This window comes from Magnolia sinica, chromosome 12, assembly GCF_029962835.1.
Source record: "Magnolia sinica isolate HGM2019 chromosome 12, MsV1, whole genome shotgun sequence".
Classification (NCBI taxonomy): Eukaryota; Viridiplantae; Streptophyta; class Magnoliopsida; order Magnoliales; family Magnoliaceae; genus Magnolia; species Magnolia sinica.
Window position 1 is genome coordinate 75,878,478 of NC_080584.1, and position 22,753 is coordinate 75,901,230.

The following is a 22,753-nucleotide window of genomic DNA, read 5'->3' on the forward strand; positions in this document are numbered from 1 at the left end:
AGATGAGGTTTTTGACACATTATATGTGATTTTGGGTAGGAGAACCTACTTAAGCCCACCAACCCAGCTATGTTGGGTTGCCCATGCCCGATTTGTGAGATTTCATCTAATCGATGGTCAAAAGTCCTATTTAGTTTAGTTTTTACTATACATAGTAACCTTTGGTTTGAGTGTAACTTGTTATCCTTTGAGTTGTAGAAGTCGTGCCCAACATGAAAAGAGTTTTAAAAATTTAGGAGAATGACGTGTTGGGACAAATTGAAAACTTACTATTTTTTTGCCAAAAACCACTAGTCTAATTGGAATAAAGACTGTCTACAAATGGTAAGTTTACTATTTATAGTAAATCACATATTTATGGTGTGACTTGGAGTCTTAAGTCTAAAATTTTGTCCTAGGGTTGAGCTCATTATTTAAGGAGTTGTAATTTTATTTATTTTATTGTGAATTAAATTATTTCAAATTATTAGAAATTATTCATGCTTTTATCCATCTTAGATTTGAGGAAACTCTATGAGGAGAATAGAGAGCTCCGTGGATTCGGAGTAGTTATCCCCTAAGGAAGATGATGATCGACTTCATCACGTACCTCCACGCATCATTGATGGTAGAGACTCCTCGTGTACCCTTCACATTACGTATAATGGTACATCTGACTTATTTTATTTCATTCCCCACAATACAATGACAGCAAAGAAGTCTCCCAGTTAGATCCATCCCAGTTCCATCCATTCTATCTAATGTACAGTAATAATGCTTGGTTGGACCAAAATGGCATATATTCCACACTGTGTTCTTTGTAATCAAACACATGCGTGACTTCTGCAGGATAGGGAAGGTTTTAATTTCTAGTGTGAACTGAAAACATTAACTTCGATGAGATACACACGGTCAGTCAGACGGGGTGCTATTTCTTTGCACCGAAGCTCAAAATTCCAAGATGATTCAATAATGAAGGGGCCACACCATGGTATAGTTAGCGTATATATGCCATCCAATCCACCCATTTGAAATACCATACTATGATAAATGGATATTAGAAAAGTCATTTAAATTTAGGCCACACCACATGAATTGGTTGGTTTTAGTAGTGATTTTTAAATATTTCCCTATATAGTGGTCCACCTAAGTCTTGGATTTGATTTTTTTTTTTTTTCAAGGATCCATGGTTAAAATTTGATGGCATGATCAAGTATTCTGGGGTCACGATGTTTCTGTGAAATTCACTCCAACCCATCAGGTGAGCTCTTTGACTCCAGGCGATATAGCCAAAAGCCAGCCAACCAGATAGGCAACTCAGGTGGCCCACACAACAGGGAACAATGGGAAAAGGACACCAACTATATGTTTGTTTGTAGGACCACCATGAAGTAAATCTTTCATCAAACTCAAAAGACAAAAACCTGCAGCCTGATCCGAAGCTCAGGTGGACCACACCAAATGTACTTCAGACTTTTTAAGTATAATTTTACATTATTTTTACTGGCATGGCCCATTTGAATTTTTTATTGGGATGATATTTTGTTTGTAGGGTGCACAGAAGGCTTCTCAGCTGATAGACATACTAAATTTCACACATACATCATGGTGGGCCCCACAGAGCTTGGGGTTTTAGGCACTCTTTAGAACAGGTGTTGTAGACGTTCAGAGAGAAAGAGTTGCCTAGGCACTTGGAAGCTGATTGCGTCCAAACCCCAATCGGACAATAAGCTGTCTGACCAGGGCTCCTGTCATGGTGATGGATCAGTTTATACACCCTGTCCATCCATTTTATAAGATCATTTTAATGTATGAGCTCAGCAGATGAAACGCTCAAGTGCACCATACAGAGATGACGCTTGCATTTAATGCTTTGTGCATTTATTGTGACCCAAACTCACAATTTTGTGTGGTCCACTTGAGCGTTGGATCTGCTTCAGTTTGGCTCATTCCTTAAATGATCTGAAAATTTTGATAGACACCATGGATAAACATATACATCACGGAGGACCCCACTTGAGCTCTGGTTGGACCGCTTATTGTCCCGGGGTTGAATGCAATCGGCTTCCGACTTGCACTGGCAGAAGAAAAGTCTAACAATTAAATGACCGGATATTCCAACTGGCACGTTTTTAAGTACGATGGGTCCCACCAGATAGAAGCTCTTCATTGATTCCTATAATGTCTTTTCTGGCAACCTTTTCCAAGTAATTTCTCTGAAAGGAATCATGCACACACCCTCTTTTTTTCTCTTTTCTGAAAGTTTCTGGTAAATATGAGTTTTAACCCATTTATTCAAAATCATATTTATTGAATGATCCTGGCCGCTTATATACAACCAGTTGGTTTCAAATGCATATTTCTTTTGCATTTGCAGCCCACTTGATCATTGGATGGATTAGGGAAAACTGCCTTTAGAGATAATGATTTGATCAATTTTAATTTAAGGTGGGCTTAGTTGACATTGGGCCCAAACATTATTTTAAGCTTGGGCTTAAGACTGATGTGCCGGGCCGATAGATTATAGCTGGCAGTTACAGCTAGGACAGATCTGGTATGGCAATTAGGTTAGCGGATGCGCAGTGACGTAGATGGAGAAGATATAAATGATTGTGCAAGACAATGAACTGAAAAGCATTGAATCTAATCCATAGACAAATAACATCAGTGAATAGAAGATGTGATCAGTAAACTCACACCATTGAAAATTTCTACTTCTTGAAAGATGAAAGACAAAAATTTTCGATACTTTGATAGTCTGATGGATATATATGCACACACTTATAAATTAAAATTGTCCGTGGCATACATATAATTATATCAAAGTATCAGCTACCCACTTAGACGTAAGCCTGTCAATGGGCCAGGCTGATTGGTTGAGCTTGCGGGCCAGAATGCCTCAACCAGGCTTAGAATGGAGAATGTGGCCTACAGAATGGATTCAGCCTTAAAATTAAGGCTTGTTACTCGATCAGACAAGGTTTGGACCATTTACAACAGCACGTCAGCCCTACTGCGCCTATTAAGATTTCAGAGAGTAATTTTGTAATATATAGTATGTAAAAATCCTCACTCATGATACATGCTCCCCATCTCTCTCTCTCCTCCATCGCAGCCAACCGTTAGGCTTGAGCTTCTATCTGGTGGGCCCCATCATACTTGACCCGTTATGGCTCTGACACCATTTGATAAACTGGGGTTTATTTGCCTCCTGACATCGCTCCAGTTGGGCCCACAAGCTGAGTGTTCGGAATCATTGAAGCCACTTATCTAGTTTCCATTACAGAAAGACTTAGTTACAGTAGTAACAAAACAAGGCCCTGTCCTGCATGTAGAATCAGCAATCCTCTCCTCATTTCAATTTTCAATTTTCAATTTCCAATTCGAAATTAGGCGCATGTGAGAAATTATTTGGAAGAAATTGCAAAAAAGACAATATAGAAATCAATATTCTTGAGCTCCTATTTAGTGGACCCTATGATGCATGACCTGGCGGAGAAAAATACACCAGTTAGAATATAATGATATGATTGTTAGACTTTTGTCCATTGGGAGAAGAGCATTTTAGGTGCGGCCCTGGCCTTACCCAAGACAATTCGCCCATTATCGTGTGGCCCACCATGATGCATGTATTCTATATAAATGATGTCCATACATTTTATCTGATCATTTTAGTGCATGATCCAAAAAATGAAGCAGATCAAAATCTCAGGTGGACCATAGCCATTAAAAACTTTCTGGAGCCCAACATGATGTTTTCCTTGATGCTTATTTGCCATCCAACCGGTTAATAAGGTCACACACTCGAATGAAAGGAAAATTATATATTACCGTGGTTCATAACTTTTGTGGCCCACAAGTTTTTAATGGTCAACCATGACTGTTTCCCAAAATGTCATTTCAAAAGCCTGGTTGACACTTCGGTCTGTGATGTAGTCCAGTTAAACTTTAGATCTGTCTTATTTTTTTGTGTCATACACTGAAATGATCTCTTTAAATGGATGGATGGTGTGGATGCATTTGGAGAGGTCATTTTAAGGCATGACCCAAAAACTGATTTTGTTTCATAGGCTTTCCTCACTTTTTAGGAAATTTACGTCCGTCGTCAACGCTGACAAACGGGACTATGCTTCGGAAATAGGATATTGCTGTGTAGTTTCCCACCCCTGCCATTTCACTTTAGATCTTTTCCTCACCATTACACGTCTTTTGACATTTTACTTCAAATATTTTCCGAACCATTTTTTTTTTTTTTAAAGGCCACTGACGGAAAGGCTGCAATTACCATACGAAGGACTATTCCGGAACGAGTCGGGATCCTCTGTTATCAGGTCAACAGAGAATTCCTGTTACCCTAATGGTTTGGCGTCCGAAGCTGTTTTATATATTTTTTTATTTTTTTAGTGAGTGGTGACGTGGACCAATGAGAATTTGGGTATCAGGAATTCTCTGTTGACCTGATAACAGAGGATCCGGACTCTTCCGGAACTGGTCTATCACGTCGGGAAACAACAAAATACTGATAAGGATTGCGGAATCCATGGGCCCACATCACATTGTTGCGGGAATCGGATTGCCTGTGACCTCGGGCGCACAGATACTCCTGTGCTCCGTGTTGTGTAGGGCCCACAGAGATGTCCTGCATAAATCCATTCCATCCATCTGTTTTTCAAGACCATAATAAGACATGAATTTAAACACAAGGAAGATCCAAAACTGATGAGGCCATACTACACAAAACAGTTGGGATTGAATGCTAGGGGTGACAGAAGTTTTGTATCAGGATGATATTTGTTCCATGGTTTATTTGAGTGGTAATAACCCAATGAACGGTCTGGATGGCATTTAAACATCATGGTCAACTCCAGGAACTTTTCAACCGTGGGCATTTCTGTTCCTACTGTTTCGTTTTGTGTGGCCCACCTGAGTACTTGATCTTCCTGTTTATTAAAAGCATGTCCTTTTGTTGTTTTTCAAAACAAATGGACGGAGTGGATTAGTCACGAACATCTCTGTGAGCCCCACGCAGCCCCGTATAGGCAATCCGCTTCCGAATTGAGTACCTGTGTATCTGACGTAAGGACTCGGTTCGTGTATCCTGTAATCCGTCTTCACTCACTATTAACGATTTCTGTTTTAAGAATCATACGAGTCTGAGATAACCAGCTCGAGTCAACTCAGATTTTGTTGCGTCCGAACCAGTTAAAGAACACGAGTAACCCCTGACTCAGGTGAGTTGTGCCCATTCAGCCCCAACTCGCTTCTGGGTTGGACCAGTCAATTCAAGTAGCCAAGTATTTTGACCATCTTCCAGACTGGCTATAGAAGTGGTCATAATCTTTCGGTTTTCACCACTGAACATTTGGCTGTATGATTGGGTAATCAGGCCCAGTGGAGTTTGTTTCCTTAACTCATCGGCCATAGGCACCATTCAATCACCTTCCATTGCAAATTGCAAGCTTGTTACTCATTCCATGATGGAATGCAAATCCGGCAAACTGTTTAATCTTCTTAGTTTCTTCATATTCTACTGCCTCTGCGTTCAATTTTCCCACGCGGCGGATACCATCACACAAGACCAACCACTCCCTGACGGGAAGACCTTGATTTCTGCTGGTGAGGTTTTCGAGCTGGGTTTCTTTAGCCCCGGCAAGTCCAAGAATCATTACGTGGGAATATGGTACAAGAAAGTCACGGAACAAACGGTTGTATGGGTTGCCAATAGGAGAACCCCGCTCTCGCATTCATCTGGTGTCCTTACAATTAACAGCAACAATGGGAATCTGATGATCTTGGATGAGATTGGAGGCAACATCATGGTGACATCTGATTCTGCTACCAATCACACAAGTGCTTGGCTACTGGATACTGGAAACTTCATACTGATAGAAGGTAATTCAACTAATGATGAAGGCCGGATCATATGGCAAAGCTTTGATTATCCTACAGATACGTATCTCCCTGGCATGAAACTGGGGTTGAATAGAAAAAGTCCGCAAAACAGCTGGATGCTGTCTTCATGGACAAGTGAAGAAGACCCTGCTCCTGGGGACTTCACTTTGGGAATGGATTCCGATGGATTGGCTGATCAGTTTCTTATACGGAGAGCACGACAAAACTACTGGACTAGTGGCCCATGGAACGGGCACATTTTCTCCCTTATTCCCGAAATGGCTCTAAGTTATAATATCTTCAATTACAGCTACACATCGAATGAGGATGGGGCATATTTTATTTGTTCACTTTATGATAATACTATAATTTCAAGATTGGTGATGGACGTGTCTGGGCAACTCAAGCAATTGATATGGCTGGAGAACAGCCAATCTTGGAATTTGTTTTGGTCTCAACCAAGAACGGCATGTGATGTTTATGCTGCTTGTGGGGCATATGGTATCTGCGATGTTAGTACGTCCTTGTGCAAGTGCTTGCACGGGTTTGAGCCTTACTCTCAAAGAGAATGGGATTCAGGTCATAGATCAAAGGGGTGCGTGAGGCGAACAGAACTGAATTGTGGGAATCAAGATAGGTTCTTGCGGTTGAGTGGCATGACGTTTTCTGATAACCCTCTAGTTCTAAAGAATTCAAGTCTCAGCCTAGAAGATTGCGAATTTGAGTGCAGGAGTAACTGCTTTTGTATTGCTTATGTTTCTGCTCATGATAACAGAGCCGGATGTTCCTTGTTGGATGGAGAGTTGATAAATATTCGTGAGACGACCTTCGGCAATGTCCCTGATGTTTATGTTCGTCTCTCTGCTTCAGAGTTTGGTACGCCTACTTACTCTTGATAACAAGTCATTCGTATTGGTAGATTTTATCGTTTCATCATCATTTTCTTTTTCCTGTTAGCACTTATCATTTTTAATTGTGTATTTGTTTGTTTTCTTATGCTAGTAGAAGTAGGAAACTGCAAGTTTAACTCAGATTTGATTATATATATATATATATATATATATATATATATATATATATATATATATATATATATATATATATATATATATATATATATGCTGTGAACCGCATAGACTTTCAACCATGCATTCTTTTTTTGTACTAATCAATACATGTTCAAATACAGAAAACGATACAAGTTCAGACAGAGGAAAGAAGAAGAGGATACAAGTAATCAGTGCACTAACAATCTCTCTGTCCATACTTCTACTGGGCTCCTTTATGTGTTGTTTCTGTGGGCGAAAGCTAATGCATAAAGGTAAAAATTCTCCTAGTCATGAACTATGCAATTGACATTTTGATTCATCAAGTGAAGCAACTGTTTTGCTACCAACCAGGGAAACGGGAAACAAGCCAAGAAGTATTATTGCGTGAGTTAGGAGATGATGGGTCAGATGACAGGGGACTCATGAATGCAAATAGGCTCAGAGAAGGTGGAAGGAAGGGTCTGGAGTTGCCGCTATACAGTTTTGCAAGTATAGTAGCTGCGACAGATAACTTCTCTCCAGCAAATAAGCTTGGGCAGGGTGGTTTTGGCCCTGTTTATAAGGTAACCATATTTTTATTTTTATTTTCTTTTTAAAGAAATAGATATATTCAATAAAACTTGGCGAAGCTGTAGAGATCGCATACAATTTAGGCTAGCCCTCTGGGACAAAAAGGAGGGGGCAGCCTATCATAAGAAGAAACTGTGCAAAATGGCTCTAATTTTCCCTAATCATTCCAAGACCTGCCCCGTAGAGGAGGAGCTCCCCTCTCGACAGGAGCTGGAGGGAAGATACCTTGTTAAACTCCCTGTATAGTCTGCCATTCTGTTAGCTTCCCTCGGAATGTGCTGGATAGAGCAGGTAGTGGACACTTTCATAGGCTGTCTGCTACACTGTTAGCTTTCTCTACCCTTTTCATTGACACCAGTTCAAGTTAGATAGAAAGAAAGGACATGTATTTCTGCACAGGGATTTGAACGAAAGTGATGTAGAGAGGGTCGCAAACACTTTCATGACAAAGATCGACCAGAGAAGGCCGGATCAGAGGTGGAAGTGATTGGGACCGTCAGAACCTTAACACACTATCTTGCAAACCGGAATGAGTTTTTTGACGTATCATATATGATTTTGGGGTAGGAGAGGCTACTTTAGCCAACCAAACCCACTATGCTAGATTGCCCACACTGGATTTGCGTGACTCCATCAGAATGACAGTCAAAAGCCCCTTTTACTTTTGTTTTTACTATAAATAGTAAGTTTTAGTTTGATTATAACTTTTGGTCCTTTTAGGAGTTTGCCCAACATGAAAAGGGCAAGAAAAATTAGAGGAATAACATGGTTAGGCCAAATTGGACACTCACTATTTTTGGCCGAGAGAGAGAGAGAGAGAGAGAGAGAGAGAGAGAGAGAGAGATTGAAATTCACATAAACCATATTTCAGAAATATATCCCATGACTTGGAAAATCATGAGAAAGAAAGACAAAAAAATAAAGCAAATAAAGAAAACATCACTCTTATTCATGCCGCCTCTTCCCACCAGTGAAACGACTCTGCAAATGTATTTATGAGTCCAAACTAATCATACAGTACTTTAGCTCAAATAATTACTAATGATCATGTAATTTGTTTTTCACCAATACCTTTTCAAATACTACTCATCTTTCCTATCAAGCTTTTAACAGACTCACTAGGAAAATAATTCTAAGAAGAAGCAAATCCTAATCAACCTCTCGAACTATAACTATCATTTGAAAGGAAGAGAAAAATAATTCATCTTAGCTGATTCGTTCTCTAAAAGTTAGTGTAGAGGTAACAAAACCTTTATCTTACCATAAATAACATACTTAGTTGCCAAATTTCCATGCATGTCTCAGCAAAATAACTCTGCTTTAACAGGAATATATTTATTGGAAAACACCGACACACGAAGTATACACCACTTAGGGTGTCAATATTGAATAGAAGATGCTGACGGTAAATGACAATCTTCAGGGTAAGTTGCACGAGGGACAAGAAATCGCTGTGAAAAGGCTTTCAAGGAGTTCTGGACAAGGCCTAGAAGAGTTCAAAAATGAGATCATACTTATTGCCAAACTCCAACACATGAATCTTGTTAGGCTTTTGGGTTGCTGCATTGAAGGAGAAGAAAAGATACTGCTCTATGAGTACATGCCCAACAAAAGCCTGGATTTCCTCCTCTTTGGTTTGTAGCTCTTTAACACTTTCCAACTTCACGCAATAGTATGGTGATAGTTTGGCATCATTTCTCAATTTGCATTCTCTCATCCACTATACATGTGCCATACATGCACTCTTCTCAAACCATCCAAATCTTCGCCCCATTCCACATGGATCATGACTCAAATTAAATTTCATACTGATTAGATTATCTTAGTCATCAGATTTTGGCCCTCTAATTCGCACTGATCAGGAACCAATTTCTTTTAACTGAATTCCACTAGAGTTAATTTTCGGACTTGCTTCATCCACAACCTACATTATGATTACAATGATCTAGCTCAATAAACTCAAATAGCACGTCTGGTGGATGGGACAACACTACTTAAGAAATGGACTATCTCGAAGTCCTGTCTGTCAACTTCATCTACATTCATATCCTTTATGTTGGTAGGATATTCTCTACCATGTGCACTAAAATACCTTCTTGTTTATATATTTGAGTCTAAAAATGATGCAGATCCAGCCCAAGGAAAGCTTTTAGATTGGGGAAAACGCATCCACATCATTGATGGAATTGCTCAAGGGCTTCTCTATCTTCACAAGTACTCCAGATTGAGAGTTATTCACAGAGATCTTAAAGCCAGTAACATTCTCTTGGATGGTGAGATGAACCCCAAGATATCAGACTTTGGCATGGCGAGAATTTTCGGGCGAAATGAATCAGAGGCAAATACAAATAGGGTTGTTGGAACTTAGTAAGTAAATTCATTCACAAGCACTAATCTACTCCTAACCACATACACATCTGTATACCCCCATAAACATGCCCAACAGATTGTCTAACTTCAATTGAAATTTTGTTGAATGGTGGAATTCCAGTGGTTATATGTCTCCCGAGTATGCAATGGAGGGCCTTTTCTCAGAGAAATCTGACGTCTTTAGCTTCGGAGTCTTACTTCTAGAGATTGTCAGTGGCAAGAAGAACACTAGCTTTTATCATTCTGATAGGTCTCTAAACCTTCTCGGATATGTGAGTAACCAGAACAAATCTACCATCTTGGTTTCATGTTTCAAATCACCTTGTTTTTGTTTCGTTTTGGAATCTGTCAATGACTTACAACCAAGAAAGATGTAATTGTTTCAGGCATGGCAATTGTGGAAGGATGGTAAGGTCTCGGAGTTGATGGACCCAATGTTAGGTGATACATCTACTGGCTCTGACATTTTGAGATTCATCCAAATGGGACTCTTATGTGTGCAGGAAAGTGCGAGGGATAGACCCACCATGTCCAATGTTGTTTCTATGCTTAGTAACAAAATGGCAACGTTGGCTAATCCGAAACGACCTGCATTCTTTCTAGGAAGAAGGGGGTTTGAGGAGAATTCATCTAAAAGCATAACAGAGAATTGTTCCAATAATGATGTAACTATTTCTGTGATAGAAGCTAGATAGACATTCCGACTTCAGAACAGAGTATGCATCTTTTTCCAATCAACGGAATTATGGGTGGTTGAAGTTCGAATAATTCTTACCATTTTATATCAATAAGATTAAATGATTATGCTGTAAGCTCCCATATGAGACAATGTGTAGTATGGGTAAGATTGTGGGATTTATTCTCTAAACTAAATAAGCTATTGTTTCATTAAATTCTTGAGTTGAATTGAGTCATTGAAAATTTTCTATTCAGTGTTCTACATTCGTCAACAAACATGGATGAGAACCATCATCCCTTCAGTGCAAGTTTCTTATGGTGGCCCATATAGCATATGGTAACAGACATATTCTGACTCCTGGTACACCACTTCAACCTTGATCTTGACACTTGTAACTGTTCTTCCTCCATTGCCAGCCGACAAAACCCAGCAATGATGAAACCGATCTTTTAAGAAGTAAGAAGATGCGAGGGTACGAGTTCCTCACAATACTCCTAGACAGACAAAAATGAGTCTGATCTAAAACTCAACAAGACAACAGCACAGATAACAGTTTGGATGGGGATGCTCCCCCTTAAGCTTCCCAGATGTTGTTTGGGGCCTTCTTGTTTTCTATTTGTCATGTCATCCAATCTACTGGTAAGATGACACCACCCCCAAAAGAAAACTATTGCAAAAAACTCAGGTGGGCCATACCACCTGCTTGCCTGCAAAAACTCAGGTGGGTCATGTCATCCAATTCACATGGACATGGATTTGCAGGAACTTTATGAGACAAGAAGCTAGGGGGCCCACCGTGATGCTTGTGAGAAATCTACCATGTTCATCTTTTTTCTTCGAATTATGTCAGTACATTGGCACAAAAATGAGGCAGATCCAAAACACAAGTGGCTCGCATGATAAGAAACAGTGAGAATCGAACATCCATGGATGAAACATTCTTGGGAACATAGATGTTTTGGACCAGGCTAATATTTTGTGTTTTCAGTTTATTGCAGAAATTACCTCATGAACGGTATGAATGGAATATAAACATCACGGTGGGCCTCAGGGAGCTTTCGACAGTTGTCGTGTAGTCCATGGTGATCAGAACCAGTTATTTGTTGATTGATGTCTTAAATATGTAAATTAATAAGTCTGTTAATGACAGTTCGATGCCATCGAGCAGACTTCAATGCCATCAAAGTCATGATCGATGCCATCATAAAAATCCAGAATTTCTCATATTAGTTGTTGGACACTTTAGGTGTCCTACTCGATTCCATTGAAGGCTATTCGATGACATCGATAGCCTACTCAATGCTATCATAAATTTTCAGAAAATTCATGATTTATTGTTGAAACGTTTTGATGTTTAGTTCGAAGACATCAATGGGGTTCGATGGCATTGACAGTCTATCGATGCCATCGAAGTCTCATTGAAGGTGCCATCGAACTATTGCGTAGAGTTACATAGTTGCGTATGTGCAGGATTTGTTTCCTATTTCGATAGTGATTCTCATGCAACTTATATATATATATATATATTTATGTGTGTGTGTAATCAGTATTAGGAGGTATCTCAAGGCTTACTAATTCGTTCATAGGGTTTTAAGGCCTTGAAAGGAGAGATTCAAGCCTTGTTCGAATCGGGTATTCTCTCCATCTCTTCTAATTTTTTGCTTTCAAAGTGTATTATTGTCACTTTGTAACATGGTTTTTTTTTTTTTTCCTTCATTCCACGTTAAATTCAGTTTGTTTGTATTTGGACTTGGTTGTTGCGATTGGAGTACTTTGCTTAATTCATCTTTGTGTGTTTCTGCAGTCCCCCAACATCATCCATTAAATCTTGCCTTAGATTCCCTAATGCGCGAAAATATTACTAGTTGTGTGATCACTTTCCTTGGGTGAAAGGAGTCTTGCAAATAGACTTAGAAGCCATCAATGGCTCATGTGCATGCATGGTAGCGAGGCCTAGATGGGATCATGATTGGGGCGCAGGTTGTGACTAAGTTGAACTAACCCACAGTCAATCCAATTCCATCTCACTTTATGCTAGGTTTGGATCATGAAACCTATAGCATGCACTCACTTACATGTGTGGGGATGACGTTTGATTAATGTAGAGCAGGTCGCAGACACTTTCATGGCGAAAATGATATGGACCCTTGGAACTTTAAATCAGTTGTACATTGAAAACCAGGATGAGTTTTTCAACACCCTGATCCATAGCTCAGGTGGTAGACTAAGTGAAAGACACCTCGTTTCAACACCAAGGTCATGGTATCGATTCCCAAGTGGGGGTGGCTAGCAGTGAAGTGTGAACTGACAGTGGGGTGTACTAACAAGCTAACAAAAAAAATTCCCATTTAGTCGCATCCCATTTGCAAGATTTCATTTGATCGATGGTCAAAAGTCCCATTTAGTATCATTTTTACTATAAATAGTAAGTTTAATTAGTTTGAGCATAACTTCTTATCCTTTGAGTTGTAGAAGTCATGTCCAACATGAAAAGAGCTTAGAAAAATTAGGAGAACAACTCGTTGGGCCAAATTGAAAACTTACTATTTTTTGCTGAAAACCATTAAGTCTAATAAGAATAAAGTTGGTCTACAAATGGTAAGTTCACTATTTATAGTAAATCACGTATTTAGGGTGTTTGACTTGGAGTCTAAGTCTAAAATTTTGTCATGAGGTTGAGCTCATTATTTAAAGAGTTGTAATTTTATTTCTTTTATCATGAATTAAATTATTTCAAATTATTAGAAATTATTCATGCTTTTATTCCTCCTAGATTTGAAGCTCTATGAGCAGTACAGAGAACTCCGTGAATTCATAATTATCCCCTAAGGAAGACAATAATGATCGACCTCATCACGTCCCGCCATGCATCACTGATGGTAGAGACTTCTCGTGTACCCTATTGTCACATTATGTATAATGGTACATCTGACTTGTTTTATTTCACTCCCCATGGTACAATGACCACAAAGAAGTCTCTGGTTAGATCCATCCCTGTGCTATCCATTATATCTAATATACAGTAATGATGCTTCGTTGGACCAAAATGGCATATATTCCAGACTGTGTTCTTCTTAATCAAACACATGTGTGACTTCTGCAGGACACGGAAGGTTTTAATTTATAATGTGAACTGAAAAAAATAACTTCGACGAGATACACACGGTCTATCAGGTACTGGGTCGCTATTTCTTTGTACCGGAGCTCAAAATTCCAAGATGATCCAATAATGAAGGGGGCACACCATGGTACAGTTGGTATATATATGCCATCCAATCCACCCATTTGAAATACCATACTATGATAAATGGATATTAGAAAACTCATTTAGATTTAGGCTACACCAAATGAATTGGTTGGTTTTAGTAGTGATTTTTAAATATTTCCCTATATAGTGGTCCACCTAAGTCTTGGATTTGATTTTTTTTTTTTTTTTTTCAAGGATCCATGGTTAAAATTTGATGGGATGATCAAGTATTCTGGGTTCACCATTTTTCTGTGAAATCCACTCCAACCCATCAGGTGAGCCCTTTGATTCCAGGCACTATAGCCAAAAGCCAGCCCACGGATAGGCAACTCAGGTGGCCCACACAACAGGGAACAACGGGAAAAGGACGCCAACAATATGTTTGTTTGTAGGACCACCATGAAGTATATCTTTCATCAAACTCAAAATACAAAATCAGCCTGATCCGAAGCTCAGGTGGACCACACCACATGAACTTAAGACTTTTTAAGTATAATTTTACATTATTTTTACTGGCGTGGCCCATTTGAATTTTTTATTGGGATAATATTTTGTTTGTAGGGTGCACAGAAGGCTTCTCAGCTGATTGACATACTAAATTTCACACATACATCATGGTGGGCTCCACAGAGCTTGGGGTTTTAGGCACTCTTTAGAACAGGTGTTGTAGACGTTCAGAGAGAAAGAGTTGCCTAGGCACTTGGAAGCTGATTGCATCCAAACCCGTCGGAAAATAAGCCGTCTGACCAGGGCTCCTGTCACGGTGATGGGTCAGTTTAGATACCCTGTCCATCCATTTTCTTAGATCATTTTAATGTATGAGCTCAGCAGATCAAACGCCCAAGTGAACCATACAGAGATGGCTCTTGCATTTAATTCTTTGTGCATTTATTGTGACCCAAGCTCACAATTTTGTGTGTCCACTTGGGCATTGGATCTGCTTCAGTTTAGCTCATTCCTTAAATGATCTGAAAATTTTGATGGACACTATGGATAAACATATACACCATGGAGGACCCCAATGGAGCTCCGGTTGGACCGGTCATTCTCCCGGGGTTGGACGCAATCGGCTTCCGACTCGCACTGGCTGAAGAATAGTCTAACTAGTGCGTTTTTAAGTATTATGGCCCCCACCAGATAGAAGCTCTTCATTGATTGCTATAATGTCTTTTCTGGCCACGTCTTTCAAGTAATTTCTCTAAAAGGAATCATGCGCCAACCTTGTGTATTTTTATTTATTTATTTTATTTTATAAGTTTCTGTTCAAATATGATTTTTAACCCCTCCAGAGATAAGGTGGGCTTAGTTGATATCGGGCCCAAACATTATTTTAAGGTTGGGCTTAAAGTGCTGTGCTAAGCCCATATATTGACAGATTTCTTACCATATATGCACAAAATCAAGACTTGCATAAAATCTGTAATTCGATTATTTTTAGAATTCAATCAAATATTTTTTTCTCTCTTTCATCTTTACATGGTATCAAAGCCTAAAAAGATCAACCCATTCTGTCATGGCCGACAACAACACCTCATCCATCCCCTCCTCTTATCTTCTTCACCCCTCAGATTCTCCCAGTTTAATTCTCGTCAATAGCCTTCTTACAGGCAACAACTACCCCATATGGCAAAAAGTCATGACAAGAGCCCTTAATGCCAAGAACAAACTTGGTTTTGTCGATGGCACCCTCACACCCCATGAACCGACCAAACCAGAATACACTCAGTGGGACCAAACGAAGGATATGGTCCTTACCTGGATCATCAACTCCATCAGTCCTTCTCTCGCCAATTCCCTCGAATATCATACAGATCCCCGCGATGTCTGGCTCGACCTCTCTTCCCGTTTCTGTCATGGAAACAATGCCCGCATCTATCACCTTAAACGAGCCCTCTTCTCCCTGCAACAAACCACGAATTCTGTCCATGATTATTACAATCAAATCAAACAGATTTGGGATGAACTTGGCCATCTCCAAACCACAACTAACATCAAAGACCTGCAAAAACAGGTTGATGATGAATCATTTCTTCTTGAGCTCAATGATTCCTTTACTCCTCTTCGCACCCAAATCCTGGCCATGGATCCACTTCCCTTAAAAAGCAAAGTCTTCTCAATCTTGTTTCAAGAAAAACAACAGAGATTCCTCAACCTTCAACCATCATCCTCTGAAACGATGGCAATGGCTACTTGCACCACTGCTCACCCACGACCCCCTCTAAAGTGCACAACATGTGGCAAAGATGGCCACACTCGTGAACATTGCTGGACCATCATCGGGTACCCTCTAGGCCGAGCGCCTCGCACCAACAAATCACAGTCGTCCATCTTAGGGCAACCTCTGTCGACTGCAAATCTGGTCTCTCTCACTCCATCCACTTCATGTCCGGTCCCTGAATTGTCATCGGAGTTATATAAAAAGTTGCTCAGCCTCCTCGCACCGTCGCAACCTCCAAATGATCCATCCCCTACAAATTTCGTTGGTAACCTCTTCTCCCCATCTGATTTCTCTTTCAATCGGTGCCTCCATTGGGTGGTGGACAATAGTGCGAGCCACCACATCTGCCACCAACACGATGCTTTTGCTGATTTGAAGCCTCTTGCCTCCCCTCACCACATTCGGCTTCCAACAGGACAAGATATCCCAGCCGAAGGGCTGGGTTCTTGCATTCTCTCCTCTTCTCTCAAATTAAAATACGTTTTTTATGTTCCACTTCTGTCCTTCAATTTACTCTCAGCTTTTCAAATTAACCTTCATAAATCTAGTGTTATCTCTTTTTCCTCTAACACTTATTTATTTTAGGACCCTCAATCGATGAAGCTGATTGGAGCGGGTGATCTATGCAATGGGCTCTACGCGTACCGCCCCAACCCTCCTGTCATTTTTGCTACTCAATCTACTGCTAATAAGACCCTATGGCATTAATGTCTGCGACATCCCTCCAGTTTTACTATTCTCAGTATTTTTAATTCTCCTTATACTCTTTCTAAATGTGATGTTTGTGCTCGTTCTAAGCATACAAGATTACCTTTTTCCAATTATGTCAATAAAAGTGATTCTCGTTTTAATCGTATCTTTTGTGATATTTGGGGTGGTTACACACCGCATCTTTATGTGGTGCTCATTATTTTTTCACAATTGTTAATAATTTTTCTCGCACCACATAGGTATATCTTATGCATTTTAAATCTGAGGCTTACATCCATTTAATGCACTTCTTCACTCTTGTCCACAATCAGTTTAACACCATAGTCAAAATTATTAGAACTGATAATAGACAAGAATTTCTTTCCCATCAATTTCAAACATACCTACAGAATCATAGCATCATTCATGAACGTACCTGTGTCGAAACTCCTCAACAAAATGGCGTTGCGGAGCGTAAACACCGGCACCTTCTAAATGTTGCCTGCAGCCTTCATTTTCAAGCATACTTACCTCTACCTTTTTGGGGTGATTGTGTCCTCACCGCAGCCTACCTCATCAATCGCACCCCTAGTTGTACTCTCCAAAATAAATCACCTTTTAAAATTCTGTTCAATAAACCTCTAAACTATGATCATCTTCGGGTATTCGGATGTCTTTGTTATGCACAAACCCTCAGCGCCCACTGCGACAAATTTTCTCCCCGTGCCACTAAATGTGTCTTTCTTGGATACCCAAGCACACATAAAGCTTACAAGCTCTACAACCTAAATACTCAATCTGTCTTTTACTCTCGAGATGTCACCTTCCACGAACAAATATTCCCTTTCTAAGATCTTCCTGACACTCCTTCCCTTCCCACTCTTATCATTCCTCTTCCCGTCACTGAATCTATTATGTTTCCTTCTCCTAATTCTCCGACCTCTCCTAACTCTCCTGACTCCCCTGACTCTCCTGATTCCTCGACCCCCACTACCTTATCAAACACACCTTCACCAGCTCCTCGCCCTCGCCGCACCATTATTCGACCTGCCTACCTTCACGACTATATCTGTCCCACCTTACATGCGGAGCCCACGACATCTACACTTGCTTCATCGGCTTCAGGTACTGCTCACCCTTTGTCTGTTTTTCTTTCATATTTCTGTTTTTCCTCCTCACATATTACTTATTTGATTGCTCTTACCTCCTGTACTGACCCCCCATGCTATTCTGATGTTATCCACTACTCTCATTGGCACGATGCTATGTCTGCTGAGCTTCGTGCTTTAGAGGATAATTCCACCTGGACTCTTAAGCCTCTTCCTCTTGGTAAGAAACCCATTGGGTGCAAATGGGTTTTTAAAACCAAACTCAAAGCCGACGGATCCATCGAGAGGTACAAAGCTCGACTCATTACCAAAGGATACACTCAGGTTGAAGGACTTGATTACCATGAGACTTTTACTCCGGTCGCCAAAATGAACACAGTCCGCTGCTTACTGGCAGTTGCAGCTACCAAAAGTTGGATTATTCATCAGCTTGACATCAACAATGCCTTCTAGCATGGTGATCTTGATGAAGAAGTTTACATGATACCACCACCTGGATATTGTCCTCCAGGGGAGACCCGTGTCTGTCGCCTCAGAAAATCCCTCTATGGCCTCAAACAAGCCTCCCGAAACTGGCTTTTTAAACTAACATCTGTGCTTCTTGATACTGGTTTTCATCAGTCTCAGGCGGATCATTCTTTGTTCACTCTCATCACTTCCACCAACATCACTCTTGTCCTTGTTTACGTTGATGACATCTTGGTTGCTGGTAACGACATCTCTCAAATCGAGCTTTTTTAAAAAATTCTCTCCACTCACTTCAAGACAAAGGACCTTGGTTCCTTGAAGTACTTTCTTAGACTCAAAGTTACTCGCTCTCCCAAAGGCATCTTTCTTAATCAGCGCAAATATGCTCTCGACATTCTCTTTGACAGTGGACAACTTGGTGCACGGACTACTCTTTTTCCTATGGAGCAACATTTGAAGCTTAATACTCAAGATGGTGACCTTCTCCTTGATTCTGACCTTCACCGTCGCCTTGTTGGCCGTCTCATCTATCTGACCATCACCAGACCAGACATTGTTTATGCAGTCAACATACTCAGTCAATTCATGCATGCTCCTCGGGTCCCCCACATGACTGCAGCTACCAGAGTTCTCCACTACATAAAAAGCTGCCCCGGCCAAGGCATCTTCTTTCCTTCATCCAACAGTATACATGTTACAGCTTATACAGATTCTTATTAGGCCAGCTGCCCCAACACCCGCCGCTCCACCACCGGCTACTTTCTTTAGTTAGGCACCAATCCGATCTCATGGCACACCAAGAAGAAGAATACAGTTGTTCACTCTTCCTCTGAAGCTGAATATCGAGCCATGGCCGTCACAACCTGTGAACTCACTTAGTTGAAACAACTTCTCACTGATCTTGGTGTCTCTCATCCCGACCCATTCACTATACATTGTGACATTCAGTCTGCACTATATATTGCACACAATCCTGTGTTTCATGAGCGTACCAAACACATTGAGATTGATTGTCATATTATTCGAGACAAAATTCGCTCGGGCCTCCTCAAAGCTGTCCACACTTCTTCCAGTGAGCAAGTTGCTGATATCTTCACCAAAACTTTGGGACATGAACTTTTTCATCATTTTTCACACAAGTTGGGTATTACGGACCTCCATGCGTCAACTTGAGGGGGAGTATTGACAGATTTCTTACCATACATGCACAAAATCAAGATTTGCACAAAATCTGTAATTAGATTATTTTTAGAATTCAATTAAATATTTCTTTCTCTCTTTCATCTTTACACCATAGATTATAGCTGGTAGTTACAACTAGGACATATTTGGTATGGTGATTAGATTAGTGGATGTGCAGTGACGTAGATGGAGAAGATATGAATGATTGTGCAAGATCATTGAATCTATTCCATAGACAAATAACATCAGTGAATAGAAGATGTGATCAGTAAACTCACACCATTGAAAATTTCTACTTCTTGAAAGATGAAAGAGAAAAAAATTTGATACTTTGGTAGTTTGATGGATATATATGCACACATAAATTAAAATTGCACGTGGCATACATATAATTATATCAAAGTATCAGGTACCCGGGGAAATCACGTGGTGGCGGCATTTGTAGGCATCACAATGGGGAGTTCGCATTCGCATTCTCGGTGGGCTATGGCATCGGCTCAAACACCAGAGCTGAGCTCAGGACAGTGTACAACAGTATGAAGCTCTGTTTAGAGTTCGGCTTCAGCAAGGTAGAGGTCGAATCAGATTCTAAGATTGTCGTGGCGCTTCTCAATGGCTCAATGGAGCCTAGCTGGCGATGGGAATACTGGCTTCAAAGGATAGATAGGCTGAGGGCAGCCGGGACGTTCACTTCTGCAGGGACGGTAATGCCCCAGCGGATGGGATGGCCTGTTTGGGGTCCGCCCTCCAACGACCAGCATTCTTTCTAGGAAGAAGGGGGCTTGAGGAGAATTCATCTAAAAATAGAACAAAGAATTGTTCCAATAATGATTTAACTATTTCTGTGATACAAGCTAGATAGACATTCCCACTTTAGAACAGAGTATGCATATTTTTCCAATTAACGAACTTTTAGTTGATTGAAGTTCAAATAATTCTTACCATTTTATAGCAGTCAGATTAAATGATTATGTTGTATCTTCCCATATGAGACATTGTGTAGTATGGGTAAGATTGTGGGATTTATTCTCTAAACTACCTTAAATAAGCTATTGTTTCTTTGAATTCTAAAGTTGAATGTGAGTCATTGAAAATTTTCTATTCATTGTTCTAAATTCATCAACAAACATGGATGGGAACCATCATCCCTTCAGAGCAAGTTTCTTATGATGGCCCATATAGCATATGGTATTTGACACATTCTGGCTCCTGGTACACCACTTCAACCTTGATCTCCACACTCATAACTGTTCTTCCTCCATTGCCAGCTGACGAAACCCAGCAATGCTTAAACTAATCTTTTAAGAAGTAAGAAGTTGCGAGTGTATGAGTTCCTCACCTTACTCTTAGACAGACAAAAATGAGGCTGATCTAGAACTCAAGGAGGCCACAGCACAGATAACAGTTTGGATGGGGATGCTTCCCTTTAAGCTTAATTTCCAGATGTTGTTTGGGCCCAACTTGTTTTGTATTTGTCATGTCAACCAATCTACTGGTAAGATGACACCACCTAAATGAATTAACACCCCAAAAGAAAACTATTGCAAAAACTCAGGTGGGCCATACCGCGTTCTTGCCTCCGAAAACTCAGGTGGGTCATGCCATCCAATCCACAAGGACATGGATTTTCAGGAACTTTCTGAGACCAGAAGCTGGGGGGCCACCGTGATGCTTGTGAGAAATCTACCACGTTCATCATTTTATCTCGGATCATGTAGGACATGTGCCCAAAAATGAGGCAGATCCAAAACACGATTGGCCTGCATGATAGGAAACGGTGAGAATTGAACATCCACAGTCGAAACATTCTTGTGGCCATAGATGTTTTGGACCAGGCTAATATTTTGTGTTTTCAGTTTATGGTAGTAGGAATTACCTTATGAATGGTGTAGATGGAATATAAACATCACAGTAGGCCTCAGGGAGGTTTAGACAGCTGTGGTGCAGCCCATGGTGATCAGAACCAGTTATCTCCGAATCTTTTAGGCCCCGTTTGTTAAATCTGAAGTCTAAAGCCTGAATCTGAAATTTGAAGTCAAAAAACATGTTTGGTAATTATAGATGAAGTATGAAAATTAAGTACTGAATTTGAAACTACCTGTTTGTTAACAAACATCTGAAATATGTTAATTTGACACATTTCTCCCTATCTCCAGATTGAAAATGTTTTACATTATAAAGAAATTATTTTTTATTAAATGAAAATAAAAATATTTTATTTAATTCAAATAAACTAAAGTATGTAATAGAAAATTAAAATATCATTATTTACAAAAATAGATAAAAAAAATTAATGATTTGCATGTATAAGTATATATGGCACCAATTTCTTCTCACATATTGGACATAATAGTTTTGGTCCCACTTTTTGGATGCACTTGAGTATTGGATCCACCTCACTTTCGATGCCAGGTCCTAAAATAAACTCACAAAACCGATGGACAGGGTGGATTTCTCACAAACATGAGGTGGGCCCCACCTACTTTCTAGGTTGAGTAGCAAAACTGGCTAATGAAGTGACGTCACAAGTGCTGTAGGTCCCACCATGATGTATGTTTTTGTATCCACACCATCCATCTATTTGGAGAGATTATTTTAGAGCATGAGCCAAAGAATGAGTCAGATCCAAAGCTAGAGTGGAGTCTATCTTAGAAAATAGTGGAGAGAGTGACGCTCACCATTAAAAACTTCTGAGGGCCACAAAAGTTTTATATCAAGTTAATATCTGTGTTTTCCCTTCTTTAATGTATGTGTTAACTTATGAACAGGTTGGATCTCAAATAAACATCACGGTGGACCTTAGGAAGGTTTCAATGGTGGGCGTCACTCTTTCCATTGTGTTTTCTGTGGTGGGGTCCACTACAGCTTTGAATCTACCTCATTCTTTTTCTCATGCCCTAAAATGATATTTACAAATGGATGAACGGTGCGGATACAACACATACGTCATGGTGGGGCCTACAGAACTTGGTGACATCACTTCACTAGCCAGTCTTGCTACTCAACCTGTCAGTAGCTAATCCCCCTGCCACCAACCCGTGGCTAGTGATCGGTGCTCTGTGGGCCCCACCACAATGTATGTGTTTCATCCATTCCGTTCATCCATTTTTACAGATCATTTTAGGGCTTCACATAAAAAATGAGAGGGATATAAATCTCAGGTGGACCACACCACAAGAAAACAATAGTGATTGGATATCCACCATTAAAATCCTCCTAAGGCCCACTATACTATTTATTTGACATCCAATCTGTTGATTAGGTCATACAGGTCCAGATGAAGGGAAAAAACCAAGATCC

The 22,753-nt window shown here is 40.2% G+C and overlaps 1 pseudogene; it reads left to right on the forward strand.

Annotated features, from left to right (window-relative positions):
- The first annotated feature begins 5,441 nt into the window (after nucleotides 1-5,441).
- The window catches only part of LOC131220267 (uncharacterized), a 52,543-nt pseudogene continuing 35,231 nt past the window's right edge, over nucleotides 5,442-22,753 (forward strand).